We start from the raw sequence: 21,897 nt of genomic DNA on the forward strand, positions 1-21,897 counted from the left end.
TAGCTGAAATGAGAGGTTTTATTTGTACAGCTGAGCTTCATCTTGTGATATTAATAGTGTACAGGCATTTCTTTTGGATAGAGGGGATGGATTCTGTATTTAGCTGAGGTCGGTGTGCTGCTCTTTAGCTGAGGTCGGTGTGCTGCTCTTTCTGGCATGAGCCAGAAAATCCCATTGCCATTTAGCTGTTCGCATACATTACCTTATCTTTACTGGTAGGACTCTTTTATTTTCTTCTGTAAATCATTCTGATGTTGCTAGATTGAAAGCTGTGTGTGAGAGATACAGGATGAGAGCAAGAACTGTGTAATACCTTACTCAAAGGTCAGAAGGTTGGACAGCAGATCAGATCCACAGCAGCGGAAAAGTTAATCTGGCCCATGGTCCACCCCCTTTTCTCAGGACTCTGCAAGTGGAAAGCAAGTTGAGGAGTTTATGAATTGTCCCAATTACCAATTTCCTGCCAACCTTTACTGATATTTGTCTGTCCTCTGACTGGAAGTAATTGTATCACATGATAGAAGTGGAATTGGCGCGTATCACATGATAATTTGTGTGATGGGAGTAGTTTGCTGCGGTATTGCAGCAGAGCATATCATCTGGAGGGCGAGTGGGATGGGTCTTCTTTTTCCAGTTGGCGGGGAGAGAACAAGGCCTGGGATTCTTCACTGCCTCTGTAAAAAATTGTCATCTGCCCCAGCTTAAAGATTTATTAATAGCATCCTGATCTCTTACATGCACGGTTGGTCCTGTTGCCTGGATACAAACATAAAGTGATTAGAAAGCTATCATTAATACAAAATGAACAAAATAGGTCATAAAAGTACCCAGTTAGATGTTTTTCCTGTGTACTCACCGTGCATGTTGGTACTCGGCTCTTTTGCATGCTTGTTGCAGATTGTGCTTTGCTGTGGTGCTGTGTTAGGCTTTTCACTAAACTGCAAGTATAACCTCCGTGATACCTTCTGCCAGCTCTCTCTGTGGTTTCTTCCCTGTTCTTTGAAATAAACCCGTATCAGTTTTTCTCACATCATTTGTACTCTCCCATAATCTGTTACCTTTTGTGTGTCTTTGATCAAATGCTGTCCTGTCTTCTTAACTTCTTCCAGTACGCAATTGTATTTTTAGTTTCAGCGTGCTGCATTACTCTTCTTGGTAAATATATGCACTGTGTCGCATAAAGGAGTGTTAAACGTCGCTACAAAAGCCCCTTGTTTTTTAACATCTCCCCAGGGTCTTGTAATGGATTTGTTAGGGCTCTGGGGAGATGTCCCTTTCTAACCTAGTTTCTGGTTCAGCTGTTCTCTTTTCCATAATTTCCTGCAGCGTCTCCGATTTTCTTCATGAAAATACATGCTCACTTCTGATGCTACTCTTACCTCTTTTTGCATGCTTTTTTTAAGTGTAGATGAAAATGCCTGTGACAGGTTTGGTAATGTTTCTTCAGTTAATCCTCTATTTCTTAAAGTCTGTTCACATATAGAAGCGTTGTACTTTAACTTAAGGTGTGATTTTTCTCTTTCCAGCTGTTCTAGTAGCACTCCGTGATACCTTTGTTTTAAGGGTGAAGTAACTAGAGCAATTTTTTAGTTCTCATGACAGCAACCAACTGCTAGAGTTGGACTGCAGTGACCGAGTTCTTAGTTTGCTTCAGTTGCGAAATAAATTGTTCGCTTAAACCCTGCCTGGGTAGGTCTTGGTACGAAGTGGCAGAGAAGGAGGGGGAATGAAAACAGTGATAACTGGCTTCCTAAATTCAGGATGGTAAAGAATGAAAGTATTTCTTGCTTTCTCTTGGAGAATTGTTGCATGTTGTTTAGCCACCAGTATTACTGTGAATGAGTGTTAGGTGCAGGCATCTTACATCTGTGTTATTTTGGTGATTAGGGAAAGGAATGCAGGAGGATTGTTTTGTGGTTAATATGCTGTAACTGGGATTAGAAAATTCGACCTAGGTCCCTTGCTCTGCTTTTCATGTGAACTTTGGTAGTTTACTTCATTGCTGCCACAGTTCTGTTTTTGTCAAATTAGGATAATACTTCTGTTCTAATACTTGTGTGCTATCTCTGTTTCTTTTGAAAAGTATGTGGGACAGGGACTGTCTTTTGTTAGGCGTAGGGAAATCTGTTTATATATAGAGATACAGTTGTGTGCTTGTGTTTGGATAGATACATAATATATAGCAATCCTAACCTTGGCCGAAGCCTTTTGGTGTGTGCTGTAATGTAAATAGCAGTGAGAATATAGTTGAAACAAATGATACGATGTTTTCTCAACGATTTGGCCACAAAATACAGCTTCCTGTTTTTAACTGTAGGTGACGTTTTTAGGTCTTGCCATAAATACTGTATGATAGCTTTCAGAACTCGTATGTCCACAAATACATAAAAGAAAAATTTCTATCCGTCATTTCGCGACTTTATGTCTTTGATATCATGATTCATTTTATTATAAAACCCAGTCTCCTTTTTGGCTTACCTTGCGTCATAACATGAGAAATAAAAAAGGAGAAGATGAGAATGCCGTATCCAGTCAGAGAAACGATAATGTGTGATAGGGTATTCTGTGTACCTGATGATCGGTTGTTTTGAAGGAAGTGATAAAATCATAAAATCGGTGAGAAATAAAAGAGAAGATGAGAATGCCGTATCCAGTCAGAGAAACGATAATGTGTGATAGGGTATTCTGTTTCCAGTAGTACCTGATGATCGGTTGTTTTGAAGGAAGTGATAAAATCTCCATAATGGACAATTATGAGTGAGAGTTTCAGAAACACGAGATTTAAGCACACACTACTCACTGAAAGGCAAGGAGGTTAAAAAAACCCCAAACTGTATAAATGCCTATCTCCTTTGTGTTTGTAGAAACTAAAGATGTTTCTATTTTCATATTTATTGCTAGCTTTTACTAAAATATTGCTCTGATAATGGATTACATGGGTATGCACGGCTGCTTCTCCCTTAATTCCTCCCTTCCACTTTAAATAACTTGACTTTTAATTTTACTGTGTGTTTTGTTGTTGCTTAAGGTAAACATCTTGTTTAGGCAAGATATATCAGCTGCACAAACACTGAACAGCAAAGGCTAGGTAAGTAGTAGGCTTGTGGAAAAGAAGCAGGTGTTGTAGCGGATCATACCTTGTACATGAGTCAACAATGCAAATAATGTTATGTGAAGGAGCCCAGCATCTGAGACACGTGGTCTTTCTCTTTACTGTGTACTGGAACGATGGGCTGCTGCAGCTGTTTTTGCACGCCATACTTGAGGAAAGACGAGGCCCAACTGGAAGTAGCTCAGGAGAAAGCAATAGCAGTGAAAATGTGACCCATAAGGAAAGAATGAAACAATCAGGATTGTTCAGGCTGGAGAAGTTTAAATAATTTAAAAATTTTAAAGTGCTGCAAAGAGAAAAAGAACAGTTTCTCCTCCATGTTCACACAGGGCGAGACCAGAAGAAAAGGGCTTAAATGGCAGAATTAAAGTAGACTTCAGGAAAAACTTTCCAACGGCGCAAGCAGTAGGCTGGATTGCCTAGGGACCTTCCGGATGCTCTGTCCTGGAAGATGTTAGCAGAGATAACACGGAAACGTGTCGGGAATGCTTTAGATATCACTGATCCCACCTGAAAGAATTTCCTTCCAAGCCTGTTGTCTGTGATTTCAAAGGTACTGAAATTGTTTCTGTATAGTTTCCCTTCAGTTTTAAGCATATTCTTTGCCCTGATAATTGTCATTGCATTTTCTTGAGGATTTTTCTTTCTGCTAAATAGTTTCAGTCGCTTCAGGTGCACTTAAACACATTAAAGGTGAAGATATGTGTTAAGAAAGTGTATGTTAAAGGATGTTAATATATATAATGTCAATATTATTTTTTCTAAGTGTCTTGTTTACCTTTTTACCATGTTGATCAAATGACTGTTTTCATTGACACACAACATAAATTCTTACAGAGTAACTACAGGTAATTTATAGCTCATAATTAAAGACCTCCCTCTCTGTTTCTGTTTTTATTTCTTTCTCACTTTCTTTGTTGCTGTGGCCCCAAAGTGCCCAACAGCACGCTCTGTTAGAATTTCCTAAACTAATCCACATTATTCTGCGTATTCAACCAACCTCACTGAAAGTTGTGTTCAGTTGAAATTTTATTTCAGTTTTTGCTTTCTTTTGCAACTGTTTAATAAAAACTGGAAAGAAAATAGATGCTAATCTTTCAGAGCTCCACAAATACCCTTCTTCCACGCTCGAAACTGATCAGTGATTCTTGTTTTGTTTCTTTTTGCCAGTTTCCCATTTGTGACAGTACTTTGTTCTTCTTGCCTGCATAGTGACTTGAGTAGCCCTTTGTGAAGGATTTGACCAAATCTTTTGAGAAGGTCCCAATAAACAATGTGTTCTTGTATTCCTTGACTCCATCGGTTTTTTTTTCTAATCCTTGACAGAATTCAGCTCCTTAACAGATCTACCTTGTGTTCAATTCATCTTGTCCCCTCAGCTATGCAGAAATCTTCAGTGTTCACACGCTCAGAAGGATTCTCCTTCCCTCTGTTCTTGAGAAGTCTTCGGGTTTTTGCAGACTTCCCGGTTCACAGGATTTCAGGTTTACTTTCCTATGCTGAGGTGGCGCTTACAAATAGGAATACAGGACCAGTATCCCGTGGACATTTTTCAGTGGTGTAAGTTCTCACACAGTCCCACTGTTCTCCTGTCCCTGCATAATCTGGTGCATAACGCCATTGCAAGTATTTGTGCAGATGCATAATGCACTAAATCTAAAATTGAAAAATACCTGGCTTGCCACAGCGTGTGGCAGCACGACAAAGGCAGTGTGCAGCTGGTTAATGTGTGGGAAAGGGAGGGGAAGGAGGGGAGATCCCTGCCACCTTCTGGAAGATGAGTGCTGTTGGCTTAACTGTGTATCACACCTGGCTTAAGATATGTCGAATTGTCTGTTTTGGTTTTTTCCTTTTGCATTAGGTAATTTAGGCTGAGAGTAGGAAATTCTCAACAGAAGGTCACAGAAATGTAAACACAGTAGTGCTGAACAACATCATGTTTAGCCATGTGGAGACCCTGTCTCATATCTTACAGAGAAAAGTGGTTTTTTAACACCTTTATTACAGGCTGTTTGTTTGGTTTTTTTTTTAAAACTTCTAAGATGCTGAATGTTGGAGGTGAATCAGATGTAGATGAAGACACTAACAGAGAAGAACTAGAGATACTAAAAGTAATGAGAGAGTATCAAAATAGGGTATTTCCCATTTTTGGGGAGGCACTAGAGAGAATGCGGTCAAAAAGTTTAACCTGAAATGTGTGTGCACGCGCTGGGGGAAGAGTGGAACTGGAAAAGCACTAGTGTTTTTCCAGGCACCAGAAGCCTTTGGGGCGAGTAGCTGTGCAGCAGATAAATCAGTTTGCAGATGCATCATGGCAGCAAAAAGCACATTAATATGGTTTTGGGTTATACAAATTAAAGAGAAGTTCCTTCTTGAACAACTGTGAGAGTTAACTTGCCAAGTGTGCAGGTCCAAACATCTTGTTTCTAGACAGATGTAAACCAACTGAAGAGAGTCAAGGGACGAATGACAAATGAGTGCAGACCAAGGGACCGATGGGCAAACATGCCTACCTTGGCTATGTGATAATGAGAAGCGTAGCTGAGAGATGTGATAAGAGTCTACAAATATTTGAGAGGCACGTACTTGAAAGATAGAAACTAATTAATTTAGTAAGGTGAGAAGGGGCATAACTAGAAACAAGGGAATGAGATTATGAAATATATTAAAGTATGGAATAGTCTACCCAAAGGAAAGGTTGGAAGAACAAATATATAAGAACAAATATATAATATATAAGACTGGTAGAAAGATTCAGGAAATAATCTTAACATCTAAGAATCAGCTTTCTGATGAAAATAGATTTGAATAATTTAGTAAGTCTGTTGTACCCATTTAATTTATGTTTGCTTTTGAGGTATTAAGGCAAGTTGGCAGCCTCTCTTAACTCTTTAATTTTGCCTCCCTAATGCTTCCTGCCAATTCAAATCTGCATTATTCCATACCAATCTTAGATGCTGTCTTCCTTTAGAAAAATGTTTAAAAAAGGAACAGTTGGGCAAACTATTAAAAGATATAAGGGGAGAAGAAAGGTGAATAAGCTTTGGGAATGACTTTCAAGAATGTTCTCTTGCTACATTCTGCCTAAAAGCTGTAGCTGCAAATAAATGGGAGCAAACTAATACCAGATGTAGAGGTCTAGTTGCACTGTTTTGTTCCTGTTTGCATCTACGTGAATGATGGTGGGGGAGCTCCCAGACTGTGAGTAACTATTTGTGTTATGTGTGGCCAACCTGCAGTTGATGGGATGGTAAGAACAGGAGCAAAACCTTTTTAGCGTAGAGGAAGGCAGCAGAGAATTTTTCCTTAATGAAACAAAGTGCATCTTAAATTGCAGCCATAAAGTCAGTTTGACTGCATCTGAGAGGATGGAGAGCAGCCCTAAGCTGCTCCATTTGGCTTGTGCGATGGGGTAAATAGTGAAAGGTGTTCAGGTTCACTGTTACTCTCGGTGGCTTCTTGTCTGGATAGATGTCAGGTACCTGCTAGGCTCTGGTGCGGCAAAGGAGGACAATGAGGAGGAGTTGCATGGAGCCGCTGCCCAAGTCGCTGGCTTGTGAGAGGAAGAACGTGGCTATGCTTGGCATTTGCTGGCTGACTCCTGTTGGCTGGAAGGCAGCCCTGGGATTAATTTGAGGAGATTATTTAAAGAATTTGGAAAGTGTACCAGTTTGGGGTTTTCCTTTGTAAAACAAAAAACCCTAAACCTTAGTTTTCAAACAGCACTAAGAGAAAGCGAATTTATGATGCTACATTGCATTTCTGTACATGGTCTCCACGTGTAATCTGTACAAGGACTTAAGCTGCTGTTTGAGCTCCGGTATCGAGGATTTCATCTGAGGGTGCGTTTTAACTTTTTCATTATGAAGAAAGGTCTTCATGTGAAATTTAAAGCCAAGTTCTCGGTGCTGTGATGCTTACGGTCATGGAAGTTGCAACTCTGACTGGTGGACTGTCAGCTCTTAAAACAAACCAGGAGGTTCTTAGCATATTCTTCCCCTTCCTGCTTTTTCTTTTACGTAATTGGGGATCAGTTTCAGTGATTAAGACATGCTGTCTTCACTTTCACTTGCCATGTTTTTAAGGAGGCACAATAATGTGTGCACTGTCTTGTTGAATAATTCGTGTTTAGAACAAAGTGGTTGTTTGCTCAGCCTGTGTGCAATGATCGTCATACGTGTATAGTACTCTTTGACCTTTCTTTCCTGTGTATCTCTAATCCAGACCCATTTTACTCTTCTCCCCCCTCCCCAGCTGGAGCGTGTGCTTGTGAGCCAGGCCTTGTTGGCTTTCGCTCTGTGTGCTGGCTTCTGAACAAAGGTACTGCTGAAAAGGTGAGTACTTAACTTCCATCCTCTTTGATGCAGATTTGCTTTCAGAGGAGCTGATAAATTTAGATTCACTAAACGTGTCACCTTAAACCGTATCTAGGTTTGCAATGGAGAAAATCTAATCTACCAGCTCATAAAATCATGAGCGTCAGCTGTCAAAGCACTGTTAAATTCTGGTTTAGCGTAAATTGTGTGGCATTCTGCAGCACTGCAAGACCAGAGAAGTTGAAAGGTAGGCATGTTTTATCTCTTGAACAGATCTGAATTTAGAGCTAGAGAAATCTCCAAGACCCTGAAAATAAACAGTTATTAAAAAAACGATTCCTACCCTATGACCAGCATGGGAAGGGATGGCTGAGAGGAGTGCTTGACTACCCATTTCCTACATAGTTGTGCGAGTTCTTCACCAAATCTAATGTCTGTCACATCAGCTGTCTTCTGAAAGTAGCTGAGGTACCTGTGCATTAAGTGAAAGAAAAAGAAAACAGGCTTTTACCAAATCGAGAAGGCTGTTTATGAGATGGGGGATAAGTTTAATAGTATTGCTCTGCTGTGAGTACTTCACAGGAATTTCTCAAACCCTTTCTTTTCAGTCAGTGAGATGCTGAGTGTGCCAGGCATGCAAAGGTGTGGTGTAGGGGGGAGGCTGTCGTTTTACAAGTGTTTCCAATTGGCAGTGAGTAGAGTAAAACGACAGAGGATTAGCCCAGAAGGGAAGTTTTAAAAACATCTAGAGTGTTTTATGGTTGAGAAATAATGTTTGTGTTTTATCTGCACGCAGACAAAACTTTGTTTATAGGAGAATATTAGTACTTTACGGAAGGGTAGATGAAAGTAAATATGTGATACTGTAAAGTCTGTATTGGTCTGTTTTCCATGAGTGCATTAACCGTCAGAAATGGGGATGTCGTGCATAAGGTTTGAAGATCGTTCTTCAGGAGCATCTGTACAACTTTATGCTGTCAGATGCTATGTGTGTATTGGTCTTCTGCAGACAATTTTCCTTATACATGTTCTGTATTTATTATTTACATATTCTGGTGTTATCTACCTCTACCTGTAAAACTACTCTGCATTAGAGTCATTAGCTTAATATTTTAGGAATTAAAGAGAGTCATGGGTAAAACATTCTAGAAACTTCCAACTAGTAGCCTAAAAAGGCTTTTTATATACAAAAAGTATGTAAAGTAAATATCTTGACTTTATGAATAAAAAGATCTTGGAATGTTCAAAATTAAAAGCAATTATTGTATATTCCATTAGAAGGCTGGACTTCCAGACTTGATAAAACTTGAACATACTGAGATACATAGATTTAAATTTTGTCAGTTACTTTTTCTGTTTGCTTAATTTTTCCTGTAGTAAAGTTTTTAATAGCGATATCACTGTATCATATTAACAGAAATGTGATTATTGTATATTCCATTAGAAGGCTGGACTTCCAGACTTGATAAAACTTGAACATACTGAGATACATAGATTTAAATTTTGTCAGTTACTGTTATTGTTTGCTTAATTTTTCCTGTAGTAAAGTTTTTAATAGCGATATCACTGTATCATATTAACAGAAATGTGATTATTGTATATAGTTAATAAAATATTTATTATATATAGTTAATAAAATATTAATTACCTAAAAATCATGATTTAAGTATTGCCTTGTCTTGTAAGCAGCTGTTAAACCAGATATGGGTATTTGTTAAAAGGAAAGAGGTTGGAAGAGCTCCTGTTCTGTAATTGCAACTTGGATTGTTTTTTTGAATCCATTTGTTTTAATAATCAGAGTCTTTTCACAATACACTTTGCTATTGGTCTGATCTGGATCCTCTTTATCTTGTCTCAGAAGATTTGTCTATTGACGTCAGAAGTGCGTAGTAACGTGCCACCATTGTATCACAATCGTGTTTCCGACCTTATAGGAATATTTCATGGAGTTTAGTGTCCAAAAGGCGTTGCACTTTTTTATTTCCTTTTTTTATTTGTTTTGGTTTTTGTTTGTTGGGTTTTGGGGTTATTTTTTGGACGCTGGTCATTTCAAAGATGTCTACAAAATTTCAGGGTATATCTTCGAAATCATGAAAGGCAAAGCAAGATTCTTTTCCTGGTTTTGTGTATGGATAAATATGTCTGATAGAGCAAGATCTTGTTCTGTGATTCTCTTGCTCTATGACATCTATGAGAAAAACCTTTCTAAGGACACTTAGAATTTCTTAACAGAAGGACACTAAAGTAAGTAGTCTACTGCATACAGCTCAAAAACTAGTTCTGTGTGTCAGAAGTGTGTCCCTGACTGACATTTGGCACAACTTCATGAATTGAATTAGAGTTTCCAGTTGTGTTTGGTATGTTTCTTCCGTCAGGAAGTGGTGAGGAGCAACCATGAGGAATGCAATACGCAGAAGGATTTGCAAGCAAGCAAGGAGCAAGCTTAATAGCAAGAGGTGGCAGGTAGATGTAAGGATCTGGCCTGGAAGAAGCTACAGTTATGAGGTTGTAATTTTATTAAATAATCATAAAGAATAATTCTCTGTACCTGGGGGGTTGTAGAGAATAATCATTTCCAATAAGGTTTAGTTCAGCAATTACCGATGGTACTCTTGAGGCTAAGCATCCTTGGTCTTTTTACCGTTAGCAGCTAAACCATGTGAGACAGTGGTACAACCGAGTTGGAAATAGCATTTTGGGCTTTTCCTCTAAAACTTGCTGTTGTAGACAAGGCCCTAAAAGCAAGCAAAGCTTATATGTTGAAAAGTGTTGGGGCGGTTACTGAGGATACTTGTGTTTTTGTGGTTGTCCTCTAGAAGGCATGGATTCCTTAAAAAGAAACAAACAAAAAAAACCCCAACAAATCCCTCAAACAAACAAACTCCCTTAACTTTATTTCCAAATGTGATACTTCTATAAAAGATGGCATTTTAGGGATCTGAATCAAGTTGCTTCTTTCCTCTTGTCATTTCTCTCACCCTTTTAAATGAGCTATTGTATGCCTTCTGTCATGTCCATGTAATTGGCTGAGCTGTAGACACGCAGTAACTTCATGCACCTAACAAAAGCAGTACAATGCACAGGTCAGATTTGTTAATCAGAGAGCCTGATGAGACCAGAGATACAAAATGTTTCTTCGTTTGGAATATTGTTGGATTTAGCAATGTAATTTTAGGTATCGAAAGAAGCTGATTGCTCATCCCTGATGTTCTGTGGTATCCGTTTCTTTGTGCTCCGATTTGAGATGGAGGAAGGCTTGAACACCTTTGATACGTGTGGAATCTGTAGAGGGATCCTTGGAGTCCTTATATTAGTGTAGTGTACTGCATGCTACTCTTCATTTTCCGTACCCAGAGAACTGGTGGTTTGGAAGTGATTGTAAGTACATACGTTTACTGCAGGAAAACCTTCTAAGCCCCCTTTTCAGATCCTCACTCAAACCAGAAATTCGAGTGCAGGGCAAAGTTTTGGACCACTGTGTTAGAAACACTGGATTTGAACATGACGTGCTCTTCTGCCGAGGAGCTCTGGGCATGGGGGGCTGTATTATCAGCAACTGCCTGAAGCAGGCCCTTCCTGCTGAGGGACTTTTTTCAAGCAGACTGACATCTCTGTCTCCAGTAAGCAGTAGCATCCTTGTGATTCCTTTCAGATGCTCTGGCTTTTGTGGACTGGAGTATATGGGGGTGGACACTGCATTGAATTTGGTGTTTCTCCCAAGCTGGCAGGATTGTTCCCAGCTGTCAGTGACTCACAGTAGCCGAGTTGCTGTCTCAGAGTTCAAGTTAATGGAACTTGCAGTTCAGTTTCCCTCAAATTGTCTGGCAGAGACTAAATTTCCCATGAACTAGGAAGAGCAGAAGAGATTCCGCAAAGTAGAAGCTTTGAATGTGTGTTGGGTCTGAAAAATTGCTGAGAAGTGCTGTCCTTCCTCAGTCATTCCTGAGGATAGCTCCTTGCCAATAGTCATGCTTTCAGGTGTTTCATTTTGCTCTAACTTCTTAGGCTGTGCTTATTGCTGAACGTCTTCAGTTTCCAGAACTGCATTAAAAATGTGATAAGGGTATGTCACATAATTGTCATCTTACTCTTTCTCTACACGGATGGCAAACTTCATTTAGATTTAGAAGTTCTGTTCTCTCAGCAGGATAACTATTTCGTTTATGCCAAAGAAAAGGGGCACAAATGTCGTCAATGCAGTTCATTCATAGAATTAATGTATTTACTGAGCAATAAATTACATTTTATCTTGGGTTTTTTTGCTGCTTGTTCATTTTTACCAAACGGGTTGTCTTTGCCCCTTATGTTAATGTGAAGGGATATTTGAAATAGCTGGGGTATACCATGTAGAATGGGGACCTGGGTTTACATGTTGATTTTGACTGCTGTTCTGGTAGTGTGTGATTCCTCTGGAGAGCCTGCTGAGCTCTCTGAGCAGTGTTTGGACATAGGCAGTGTTAAGTGCTGGCTCCCAAAGAGCGCAGAATCAGTAGGATGCTTTGGATTTTGTTTATTTTCTTTGAAGATGGTTGTTATGTGACTGAGAATCACTGTCATTTTGCAAAATAAATAAATCTTCTGAAGCTTATTTGCCTTGTTGGTGCTCTGTTTTAGAGCATCAGAATATCTGGAGCAAGTTCAGTCTGCTGCAGGTATAGTTGGTACTGACTAGCCCACATTTGTGGCTCGATTATACTGCATGCAGTGCCTTGTTCCCTCCTTTGTGTCTGTGGTTTGTACCTGCGAACCTTGGGCATGTGTATGAAAAGTATCTTCTACTTGAGCGCTGTTTGAAAATACATGAAAGGCAAAGAAAATAGCAAGTGTTTGCTACTCAGTGTTGCAGCTTTTCCATTGTCCATTAATCTATTAAAACGAAGCTCCAAGAACCCAGAGTAAGAAGATGATATTTAGTTCACTAATCAGATAAGCAAAGAGGGAAGAGGTAATGGACACAATTTTATTTTCTGGATATACTAAGCAAGAACAGCCTGAGAAGATTAAATGCATATGTTTCAGACTCCAGGTACATTTTTCCATTAAACAGAATTACCTCCTTCTCTTTGGTTCTATATTGCTTCCTTTGTATGCCCTTTTATAAGCAAGACCCATAAAAATTTTCTGTCTTCTTCAGTGGAATTGCAGATAATGAAACTCTTTTTCTACACTAGTACTGGTTTGCCACGTTGATAACTATTCATGAAGCTTCTCAGTTCTCTGATATCAATCTCTTCTCCTATAAAGATCCAGATATGCTTGGTTGCTTCAGCCTTTAATGCCTGTTGGCCAACTTGAGGGATTTCAAGTATGTTTGGTTAAATGTGTGAATATTGCATTAGATGATTAACTGTGGCTATACTTCTAGTCACTGTAAGAAAGCAATATTTCTGACTACTTATGTACGTGATGCATCAGGCTTCGGGGACTTCTTCTTTCCTGCACTGAGTATTTCTGCTGAGATAGCTGAACTTATGTATGTGATGCATCAGGCTTCGGGGACTTCTTTCCTGCACTGAGTATTTCTGCTGAGATAGCTGATAAAATTAACCTTGTCCCGAGTTGCCCAGGTCTTCCTTCCATAAATTGGAGAAGTTTAGCATTCTGTTTTTTCTAAGATCCTTCTTGCTAAGAGGATCATTTGAAGTTGTATCCAAGTAATGGGGTTGAAAGTAATCAATCTCGGGGCTATAGGGGATGATATTTATAGTGACATAATGACCCTTTAGGGGTCCTTTTCTCCGTTGATACAAAGTACTCATTTCAGTGTCTGGTAAAATCAATTTTCATTTTTGATACATCCACCATCACAAGAAAATGTTTTCACTTGAAACAGTTCCTCTACCTTGCACTTTGTTTTCTGAAGGCACGTGGAGGTTGGGAGAGTTTCACCATGTTGACTGCTGAAGACTTGTTTGCATGAATGCATTGTGAAAGGGTGAAATGAACTTTTTAAAGATAGAAAGTCAGTATGTAGTAAACTCAAGTACCTTACATCATGGTGTGGACTTCTTATTCAGAAATAAGTTAACCTGAGTTTGCTGTTCCTTTAGCTTCCTTTCCAAATGCCCAAAGAATAAAAGCTCCCTCCATCTATGTTAAGGAGTTTTGCTAATGATCTCCCCTATTGATCTCAGTGGCATAATTGATCTGGCAGAAGTCATACAGTAAATGCAGAAGTTCGTAATGTTTATCACTTAGATTTTCTCAGCTCGGCGTTGTGGCACTGACTTTGGTGGTTGTTCAGAGTCTTAAGAGCAGTCTTTACTAGAGGTCATATTGTAATTAGTGTCAGCCTGATTAGAGTAGCCTAATTATGGTCTCAGAATTGTACTATAGTCTCTTGAAATGCACAGTAGATGATAATACTGAAAATACTGTGTAGATACCATATTGTTACCTGGACTTCAAAGTGCAGTGTTTCGTAATCCCTTTAAAGGGCAGGAAAGGATACAGGAGAAATAGAGGGGTAGAGAGGTACACACACAAATGAGAAGTAGCACAGTACCATATAAATATGATTCTAAGTTTAAAAATTTGGAACGTTTTTGAAGACATGACAAATCCAAAGTAATATATTTTGGAAGTAGTGAATACTTTAGCACGGGTAATTTAAAACCTCCTTTTTTACATTTCTTTATCTATGTAAAAACAGAGTTATTCAGAAGAGCTGAGCAGAAGCAAACCTAAACTGCTAACAGGAGGTACTTTTTATTATGCCCAAATTTGTCCATGGAACTCATGGCCACGCTTGTTATTAATTCTGAGGTGTAAATGGGAATGAGTGGGACTGGGCATGCATGACTGATGGAAAAGAGGAAAAAAAAGAGCCATATAGAAGACGATATAAACTCACATGGTACAATGTGTGAGTCAATTTCTAAAGACTGATTATTGCGATGAATATTTTAATTTAGGATTTCTTGAAACTTTTCAAAAGGGGTGGGATGGCTTATTTCAAATTGTCCAATATTTGAGCAACATAAACTCCAGCTCTGAATTGTCTTCTGTACTATCATACAGTTTCCTGATATTGTGAACTAATGTCATCATTAACTACCAGGAAAATAGTGCATCAAAATTCACCCTCTGTTTCTGGAAGATGCTTTCTGTGGAAGGGGAGCTCCCGCAGAAGAGTTATTAATTCAGCTTACCTTGTCCTCTGTTCTACCTTTCCTCTCAGTTCTGTAATTTATAACTTCTTTTGTTCTTCCTTACTCTGTTGATAGTGCAGGATTCCAAATCCTTCAGTTGTGCTCTCCTTGCAGCTCCTGTCTGGATTCACCCCAGCTGACTCCTGCAGCTCTAGTAGAGACAATCTTAGACAAAGCATGTAATCTCCTATTTTGGAAATCGGGAATCAAAGGCATATGTTTCAAGTGAGGAAGGGAGTTATCTCCATTTTAGAGTACCTGAACTGCTGCCAAAGTGGCCGGTCCTGTGGCAAAAAGTGAGTAACCTGGTAAATTTCCAACTGCCATTAAGATACCCAGTCAAAAAAATTGTTTTTAAGTCAAGAATACTGTAGACTACTTCTTTTACTGAGCCACTTGGGAGAATCTGAATGTAAGGGAATTTGCTCTATGTGCGCATAGCATTGAAGGAAGTGGGTGTGCAGAAGTCCTTCAGCCAAGTCCTGAAGGCAGCAAGCAGTCTTCAGGGTCACCTGTCCAGCACTGACTAGTTGGCAAACTGTCTCCCCTACCTGAAATGGCACCTGGAGTTTACCATTTGCCATGTAATTATTAAGAAAAGTGTACACTTATTTTTTTGGCTCCACAACGCTTTAAAAGTGCTTCACAGCTGCATTTCTGTTCCTCTCTTCTCCTAGTGCTCTGTGACTCTAGTTTGTGTTTGAGCTGTTTTCTTGCTCTTTTTTCTTAAGCTGAAATGTTCTATCTTGGCATAAGAAGGGGTCCCTCTTGCTTTTGCCATCTGTATTGTAACTTCAGTAGCTGAATTTGAGGTAGAATAGTGGCTTACTTTCTAAGCCAGTACCGGTGAGGAAAAGCAGCAACACAAAGCAGGTAGGTACATCACAGTAATGTAGTGAGGGAAGAGAAAGAGAGAATAATGGGATGATGAAAGGCAAAACATCCCTGAAATGAGCTTCTAAAAAAGCACAGAGAGAATGCGTGTGTGGTGGAGAGGGAGTTGTCTCAAAAAAAGCTGTGTTTGTTCCCTGGAGGCTCCCGTGTGCTATAATTGAGTCAACATGTCAAAATGAAGTATGTGGCGAGCTTTGGGAGTGGGGGAAAACTGCTTCTTCTGCACATACAGGGCTTGGATGAACCCCATCTTGCAGCGATAATAAGCACTCTGCTTTTGCATTGCTGAAGCCACAACACAACAGAATAGCTGTCCAACCAAGTTCTATAGCTGATGTTTCTCTAAGAATTGCTTTAAATCTTTGTTTGGTTGGGAAGCTAAGAATAATTGGCTTTGACTTTGCTTCTGACGCGGATGCGAAGGAAGATGATGAACAGAGGGGAAGACGACTGAATGCGCTATTGAGATAGAGGCAAAGCAAGCTGCAAGGGCCTTCCTTAATTTATTTCTAAATCTCAAAGAAACAACTGTCTGTATGTCTTACAATATTTCTTATGTTGGTGTAATGTTTTGGGGATACACTGACTTTTCTCTACTGTCCAATTTTTGTGTTTTAAATGGATGGAAAAGGAATGATTACAACACTTTGTCCTGGTGGATAGTTGCAGCCTTTGGCTGTGTGACTTCATGCACGATGCAGCACTGGTAGCTCTCTCCTTGGCCATAGCTCGCTGCAGCATTGCCCTAAGAATTCATATGAACTTGAAAATCCTTTAAAGCCAATGTTTCCATGCTAACAAGCTGATTTTGTCTTGATTGTTTTTTATGTAGAGTCTTTATCTTTGGCACTTTCGTATTTTATAAATCATGCTTACTGACATATTTGATGTTCTGATTGTTTCCATAGTGACAGCAATGGCAGAAACCTGCAAAAGGAAGGTGACAGCATTGTATTTTCAAGATTAGCTGTTTTACAGAGGAGTGGTTTGAGGGGGTGGGAATACAGTAGATTTTTCCAAGCAGTCACGAAATATTTAGGAGTACTTACTTGGAGGTCAGAGCGAAAAGGCAGCAGGACAGAAGATTGGTTTGGTATTTTGGCATTCGTTTGTGTGGGGAAGCAGTGAACACAAGGTCAGCCTAGAAAATATGAGATGTTTTCAGCAACATGTCTCCTTTCTTGCTGCTCCAAAAGATGATGAAGTTTCGAAATGCAGAAAACTGCAACGTACAAATTATCTTCACAGAAGAGGTAGAAGTTAATGTGCCTCTGAGACAATGTGTAACATACTTTTGTTTTGTAATTTAGCCCTTCCAAATTCATAACCTAAGTGCAGGAAGCTTTTAGCATTAGAAATCAGACACTTACAAAGCCATTAGTGAGAGCTTCAACCTCCTTTTTTCCCTCTGGTAAAATCAGCTGTCTGGTTTTATTTTCTGGGAAGCAAGGCTTTGTCCCCTTTCATTACACAGCATATTACCCGCGTTTTTCAGTAAGATACCTTGAGAGAATGCAGGTGTTTGATTAGAGTCCATGCTGCAGCAGAGAGGGTTGTTTTAAAGCATTTTGTAGGAGAGAGGAGCCTCCCTAACATGTCCTTTTGTAGTACGTGTTGATGCTTCTGCCTGCGGTGCGGTCACTTGAAGCAGTTGCCTGAATGATAATGTATGCCCACCTTTCCTATATCAGCACAGACAAGTGGGAAGAGAGAATGCGAGAGATGCTTGTAAATGATGTTAAATATTTTCTTTCAGAGACTAACCCTTTTCTCTGAAGCATTTGATAGCATTCAAAGTGTGCTTTCCCTCCCCACCACTATCACAGTGCCTAGGATCTGCGGTCAGGTTTGGGACCTTGCACCCAGGTAGTTCTGCCTAGGAAGAGTAAGTCAGCCTGCACTGCCCATCTCCAGGTGGCAGGCACATCTCCGGCCCTGGGGAAATCAAGCAGGCTGGTAGTAAGACACAGGTGCTACCCTCCAATTTAACACATTGTTAAATTCAGATCTCTTACGCCTTCCAGCCAAAATATGGCATCATACTGTAAACTGAACTCGTGTTACATCTTATTACACTGGGGAAGAGAAGCTGGCAGCTGGGAACTTGTGTTGCCTTGAAAGTTGCAGAAGTTACTTATTTGTCTGTGCCTGAGGCCTCTTAGGTCACACCTGCATGGGTACCTCAGCTGGTTCTTCCATTATTTTGGTATCTTGGGAGTGGGGGTGCATAAAAATATGTAATTTATGGTTCTTCTTTCTATTTAGCTGCAACGTCTTGGTCAGCTGGCATGTTGAAAAGTGTTTTGATTGTGGTTTTCCCTTCGCCCCACTGAAGGGGAAGTTTCTCTGTTTTGTACCAGCTGGAATCATTGTGTGTAAAACTGGAAAGTGGTTTAGAAATCGTGGGAGCAGTTAGTTGTAGCAGAAAGGCTGAAGTAAATTGTGCCATCTGTTCTAAATACTGTCCTCTTATTTGCAGAATGATACTGAATTAAATGAAATCAGTTTCTTCTTAAGAGACAGGTTCATTTATAGATAGTTAAGCTGTTGAGATGCTGACTTAGTGGGAAAATAAGAAGATTGGTTAGGATGTGTTCTCTCCACTCTCCCCCTCCCCCCCCCCAAAATCCCCAAACCTATTATTTTTGCATTATTTACACTGATGGACCTTTAAGGCACAGCTTAGTGCTGTGCCTTAAGTAGTGTCCTGTGTCCCAAGCATATGCTGGACATCACTTGTATTTCGGTAGCATTATGAAATGTAGACAGAAATAGACACTTAGACATGCCTCTGTCATATGAAACTTGTATCTGATTTCTTCATCTGTAAAACTCGCTTCTTACAATTTGCAGCCTTTTCTGATCCCCCTTAGAATGAAGGGGTAATGTTTTTCTTTTTTGCACCGTTAGTGATAGCAGCTAGTGCTGATTCATTTGCATTGGCCCCCCTGCTGCTTGTTAAAAGATAGCTTTTTTTGCAGAGGTATCACGGTGTGCTTGATTTGGCTTGCAGAATCTTTGTAGCTGTTTTAATCTCATGAAATAGGTAAAATCCAAGAGGAAATTGGGAATGAAAAAAAAAGAAACCAACTATTCACATGTAAATTTACCCATTAAAGCCATAGACCATGTAGATTTGGATAGTGTTATATTCATTTCTTGAAGTAGAACTTTCCCTTAAATCTCGGAAAAACATCTGCAAAGAAGAAAGCATTTCTTATATGTCTTTTGCTCCTGGTTCCAATTACAGGCAGCTGTCTGATTTATATTCAATGAAAACAGCTAATTGTGCCCTTGTAAACTTTTTCAGTTTAGAAGTACATGTATTTATTTGCATGAAAACGTTTGCACGTGAAATACTGAAAACCTTTACTGCAGATACAACATTTCAGAGTTCAAAACATGTATACCTCTAGTGCTCTTCCAAAAGCTCTTCCTTCACTGGTTGATAGCTTTCACCTCTCTGTGTGTCATTAATGTTTAGTGCCATTGGAAGTTCTTGGATAACAGATTGCAGTGACTTTGTGTTGTTTTAGATAGCATTAGCCAAACAAATTGTTAGGACTCTTGTCGTCAGTTGCTCTCTGTCTCTTATGAAACGTGAAACTCTTATGATGCAAAGGATTTTGCATTTATTCTTTTTGTTTCTAGAGTAGTGGAAAAATTGTTTAATGGATGATGTTGATGACAAGTTGCTATTTTATGAAAAGTTTTTAAAACACTAATTTAAAAAAAGAAAAAAAACCTACAGTATGTTAAAATTTCAATCTCATGGGATTCAGAAGATCTTTACCCTTATGGGGATGATCTGAATAAATAAGACTGATTCTTTTGAAGAGATTTTTATTAAACTCTTCTCTTTGATTAATTTTGTGGCAAACTTGAAGTTAGGAAGCTATGGAGTTAGCATCATTTTGCTTATTAGAGAAATATGTTTTGATAAAATTGTATGCATGAAGTCCATCCCTCCCCTTTGGGGGTGGTCTGCTGCAGTGGGAAATGACTGGTAATTCAGTGGTACGGTGTGTTTTTTTACTGATGACACACATGTTGTGTTGTCAGGTCAACTCAGTCTGTGTACTCTCTGTCCATATTCATTCCTACCTTGAAATAACTCGTATTGAGAATAGCTCAGAGATATTTCAGCCATGGTTGTCAATTTAAATCAAGATGCTTTGGCTTTCCAGAATGCTGTCCTCAGAATTTTTTGGGGTCTGGACATCTTGGAAGATTTTTGTGTGCTTTCTAGTCATGTTTTTTAGCCTTTTTTATTCCCAGAAACCATTTTAATGTATGCTTGGAAAGATTCATGTGTAGTATTTTTACTGTTTGGTCCTCTGAATCTTTATCATTGGGTATCTGTCTTCTTTGCTTGTTCTTTCTCACTTCTGCATTTCAGCCAGGTAAAATATGAGTTTTATTCCATGATGCTCATAAGTATAAATTTGTAGTTCTTTTGCCATGTTTATTAGAAATTGTCTTTTGTTTAGCTGAAATGAAATTGGGAATGTCAAACCAAAAAAAAATGTTCCTTTCCCACAGCAGATGAACTTTTGACATTGACAGGACCTGCAAAGCTGTTAACCGAACAACTGCATAAATTATTTCTGTGATGGTGAGTGATTTCTGACCTGAAATCTAAATGGGTGTTTATTCCTCAGATGGTGATGATAAGTTAATGTGTTGTTTAATCCCAGAAGTAAAAATTCCTTTTTAAGAAAAAAAAATTCTGAATTGTAGCTTCAGAGGTGTAGAAGCCTGAGACGTTGCCTTTTTTTGCCCATGGTATTCAGTGGGGTAGCTGTTGGCCTGGGTGGAGATTGCTGGACTTGAGTCTTTTGCCCTGACAGCTTGATAAATGCCCTCTTTCCTTCTCTGATGTCATTATTCTGGGGCGGAAGGGTTCTGGTTTATATGAAATAAGAGGGCATTGAGGACCAGAAAAGCATCTTGGTGAACAGTGACTCGTGGCTGCCCTGCCAGTCCCTCCACTGTTCTGGCTTTTAACTAGGGGGTTTTGCTGTTGTGTTAATTTATGGCATAGTAGCAGTCTCTGTGAGTACCTGTGGATGGGGAGTATCTGATTGACTGAGCTTCCCCCAAGGTTGTGAGCAGGAACAGGAGAGTATTTGGTCTCCACTGTTTCCACGTGTCAGGCAAGTCAGTCTGGGGCTGGGGTATCTCTCTGTTGTATTAAAACACCTTTCAAATCTTCTCTTGGACACTCTAAATTCTGGCTCAGTCTCAGCTGTGTTCGTCGGTGGATGGATACTTAACTCAAAACTTGGCATATTTGCTAAGTTTTAATGTACTTATTTTCTTTTTTTAATGTAGAACAGGATTGCTCATTTCCCTATTTTAATGTGGTACTTCGGGGAATAGCTGTAGTAAAGCGTTCTACTGCTAAATCATATCACTCTTACAGCGTAGTCACTTCACATGTTAATTTTCTTGGTAGGCATGACAAGGCTTTTGGAGCAGGCATCTACTTGAAAAAAGTGAATTTAGTTCTGGGTTCACAACTGTGGCAGCAGAAGATCTGTTTGTTCCCCGAGCAGGTGCAATACAGGATGCCATGATGTGCCATTGCCAATGCCATCCCACTAGTGAGATTCACCACTGGTTCAGGTTCACCACTGGTTCACTTCTCTGTAAAATTGCTGCCAGTTGAGATGGTAGCTTTTGTAATGCAAGAGCTGTGTGGAGACCACCAAACTCGATCAGAACTAGAGTCAGCTTCGTTCTCAGCCAGCCTGAAGCTATTGCTGTATTCCAGCTTTTATTATTGCATGACAGGCGCGCATGGTGGGCAGTCCTTGTTGGCTGTGCTGTACTGTTGATTATTCTGTTCTGGGAAGCTGGGTAAGACCTTGATTCTCTGTGGGCATGCTTCTCTCCTCACTTCAGTACCCCTTGGTAGGGTGCCTTTGAGATGCTAGCTTTAGCCAATTCATAGTGGATTCGTTTCCAAAATGTGTATCTCGTTGGTGAGAGGCATTCCCTTTCTGGTGGCTGTAGGAAAATGCACAGTAGGACAGTATGGTTGGTACGGCTCTCTGCTCTTGGAATGCTTTTTGGCACATTTCTGAATATTGGTAACATTGTTAGTGTCTTCCCCCTTGCCTAAAGCGTGCTGCTAGAATGGATTTGGGAAAGCTCTCCATTTCTATAGGTATAGAATCACAGAATGGCTCAGGTCGGAAGAGACCTTAACGATCATCTAGTTCCAACCCCCCTGCCATGGTCAGGGACACCTTCCTCTAGACCAGGTTGCTCAAAGCCCCATCCAGCCTGGCCTTGAATGTTTCCAGGGATGGGGCATCCACAACTTCTCTGGGCAACCTGTTCCAGTGCCTCACCACCCTCATAGTGAAGAATTTTTTCCTTATATCTAATCTAATTCTACCCTCTTTCAGTTTAAAGC

The 21,897-nt window shown here is 39.7% G+C and overlaps 1 protein-coding gene across 3 annotated transcripts in view; it reads left to right on the forward strand.

Moving 5' to 3' along the window:
• Positions 1-21,897, forward strand: part of NDST2 (N-deacetylase and N-sulfotransferase 2) — a 146,169-nt gene that overhangs the window by 24,393 nt on the left and 99,879 nt on the right. For all 3 annotated transcript variants that reach the window (XM_009277653.2, XM_009277651.2, XM_009277652.1), the window contains exon 2: positions 7,367-7,446. The gene's annotated coding sequence lies outside the window, so the exon portion shown is untranslated. The remainder of the gene's footprint in view (positions 1-7,366; positions 7,447-21,897) is intronic.

This window comes from Aptenodytes forsteri, unplaced genomic scaffold (assembly GCF_000699145.1).
Source record: "Aptenodytes forsteri isolate BGI_AS27 unplaced genomic scaffold, ASM69914v1 Scaffold15, whole genome shotgun sequence".
Lineage (NCBI taxonomy): Eukaryota > Metazoa > Chordata > Aves > Sphenisciformes > Spheniscidae > Aptenodytes > Aptenodytes forsteri.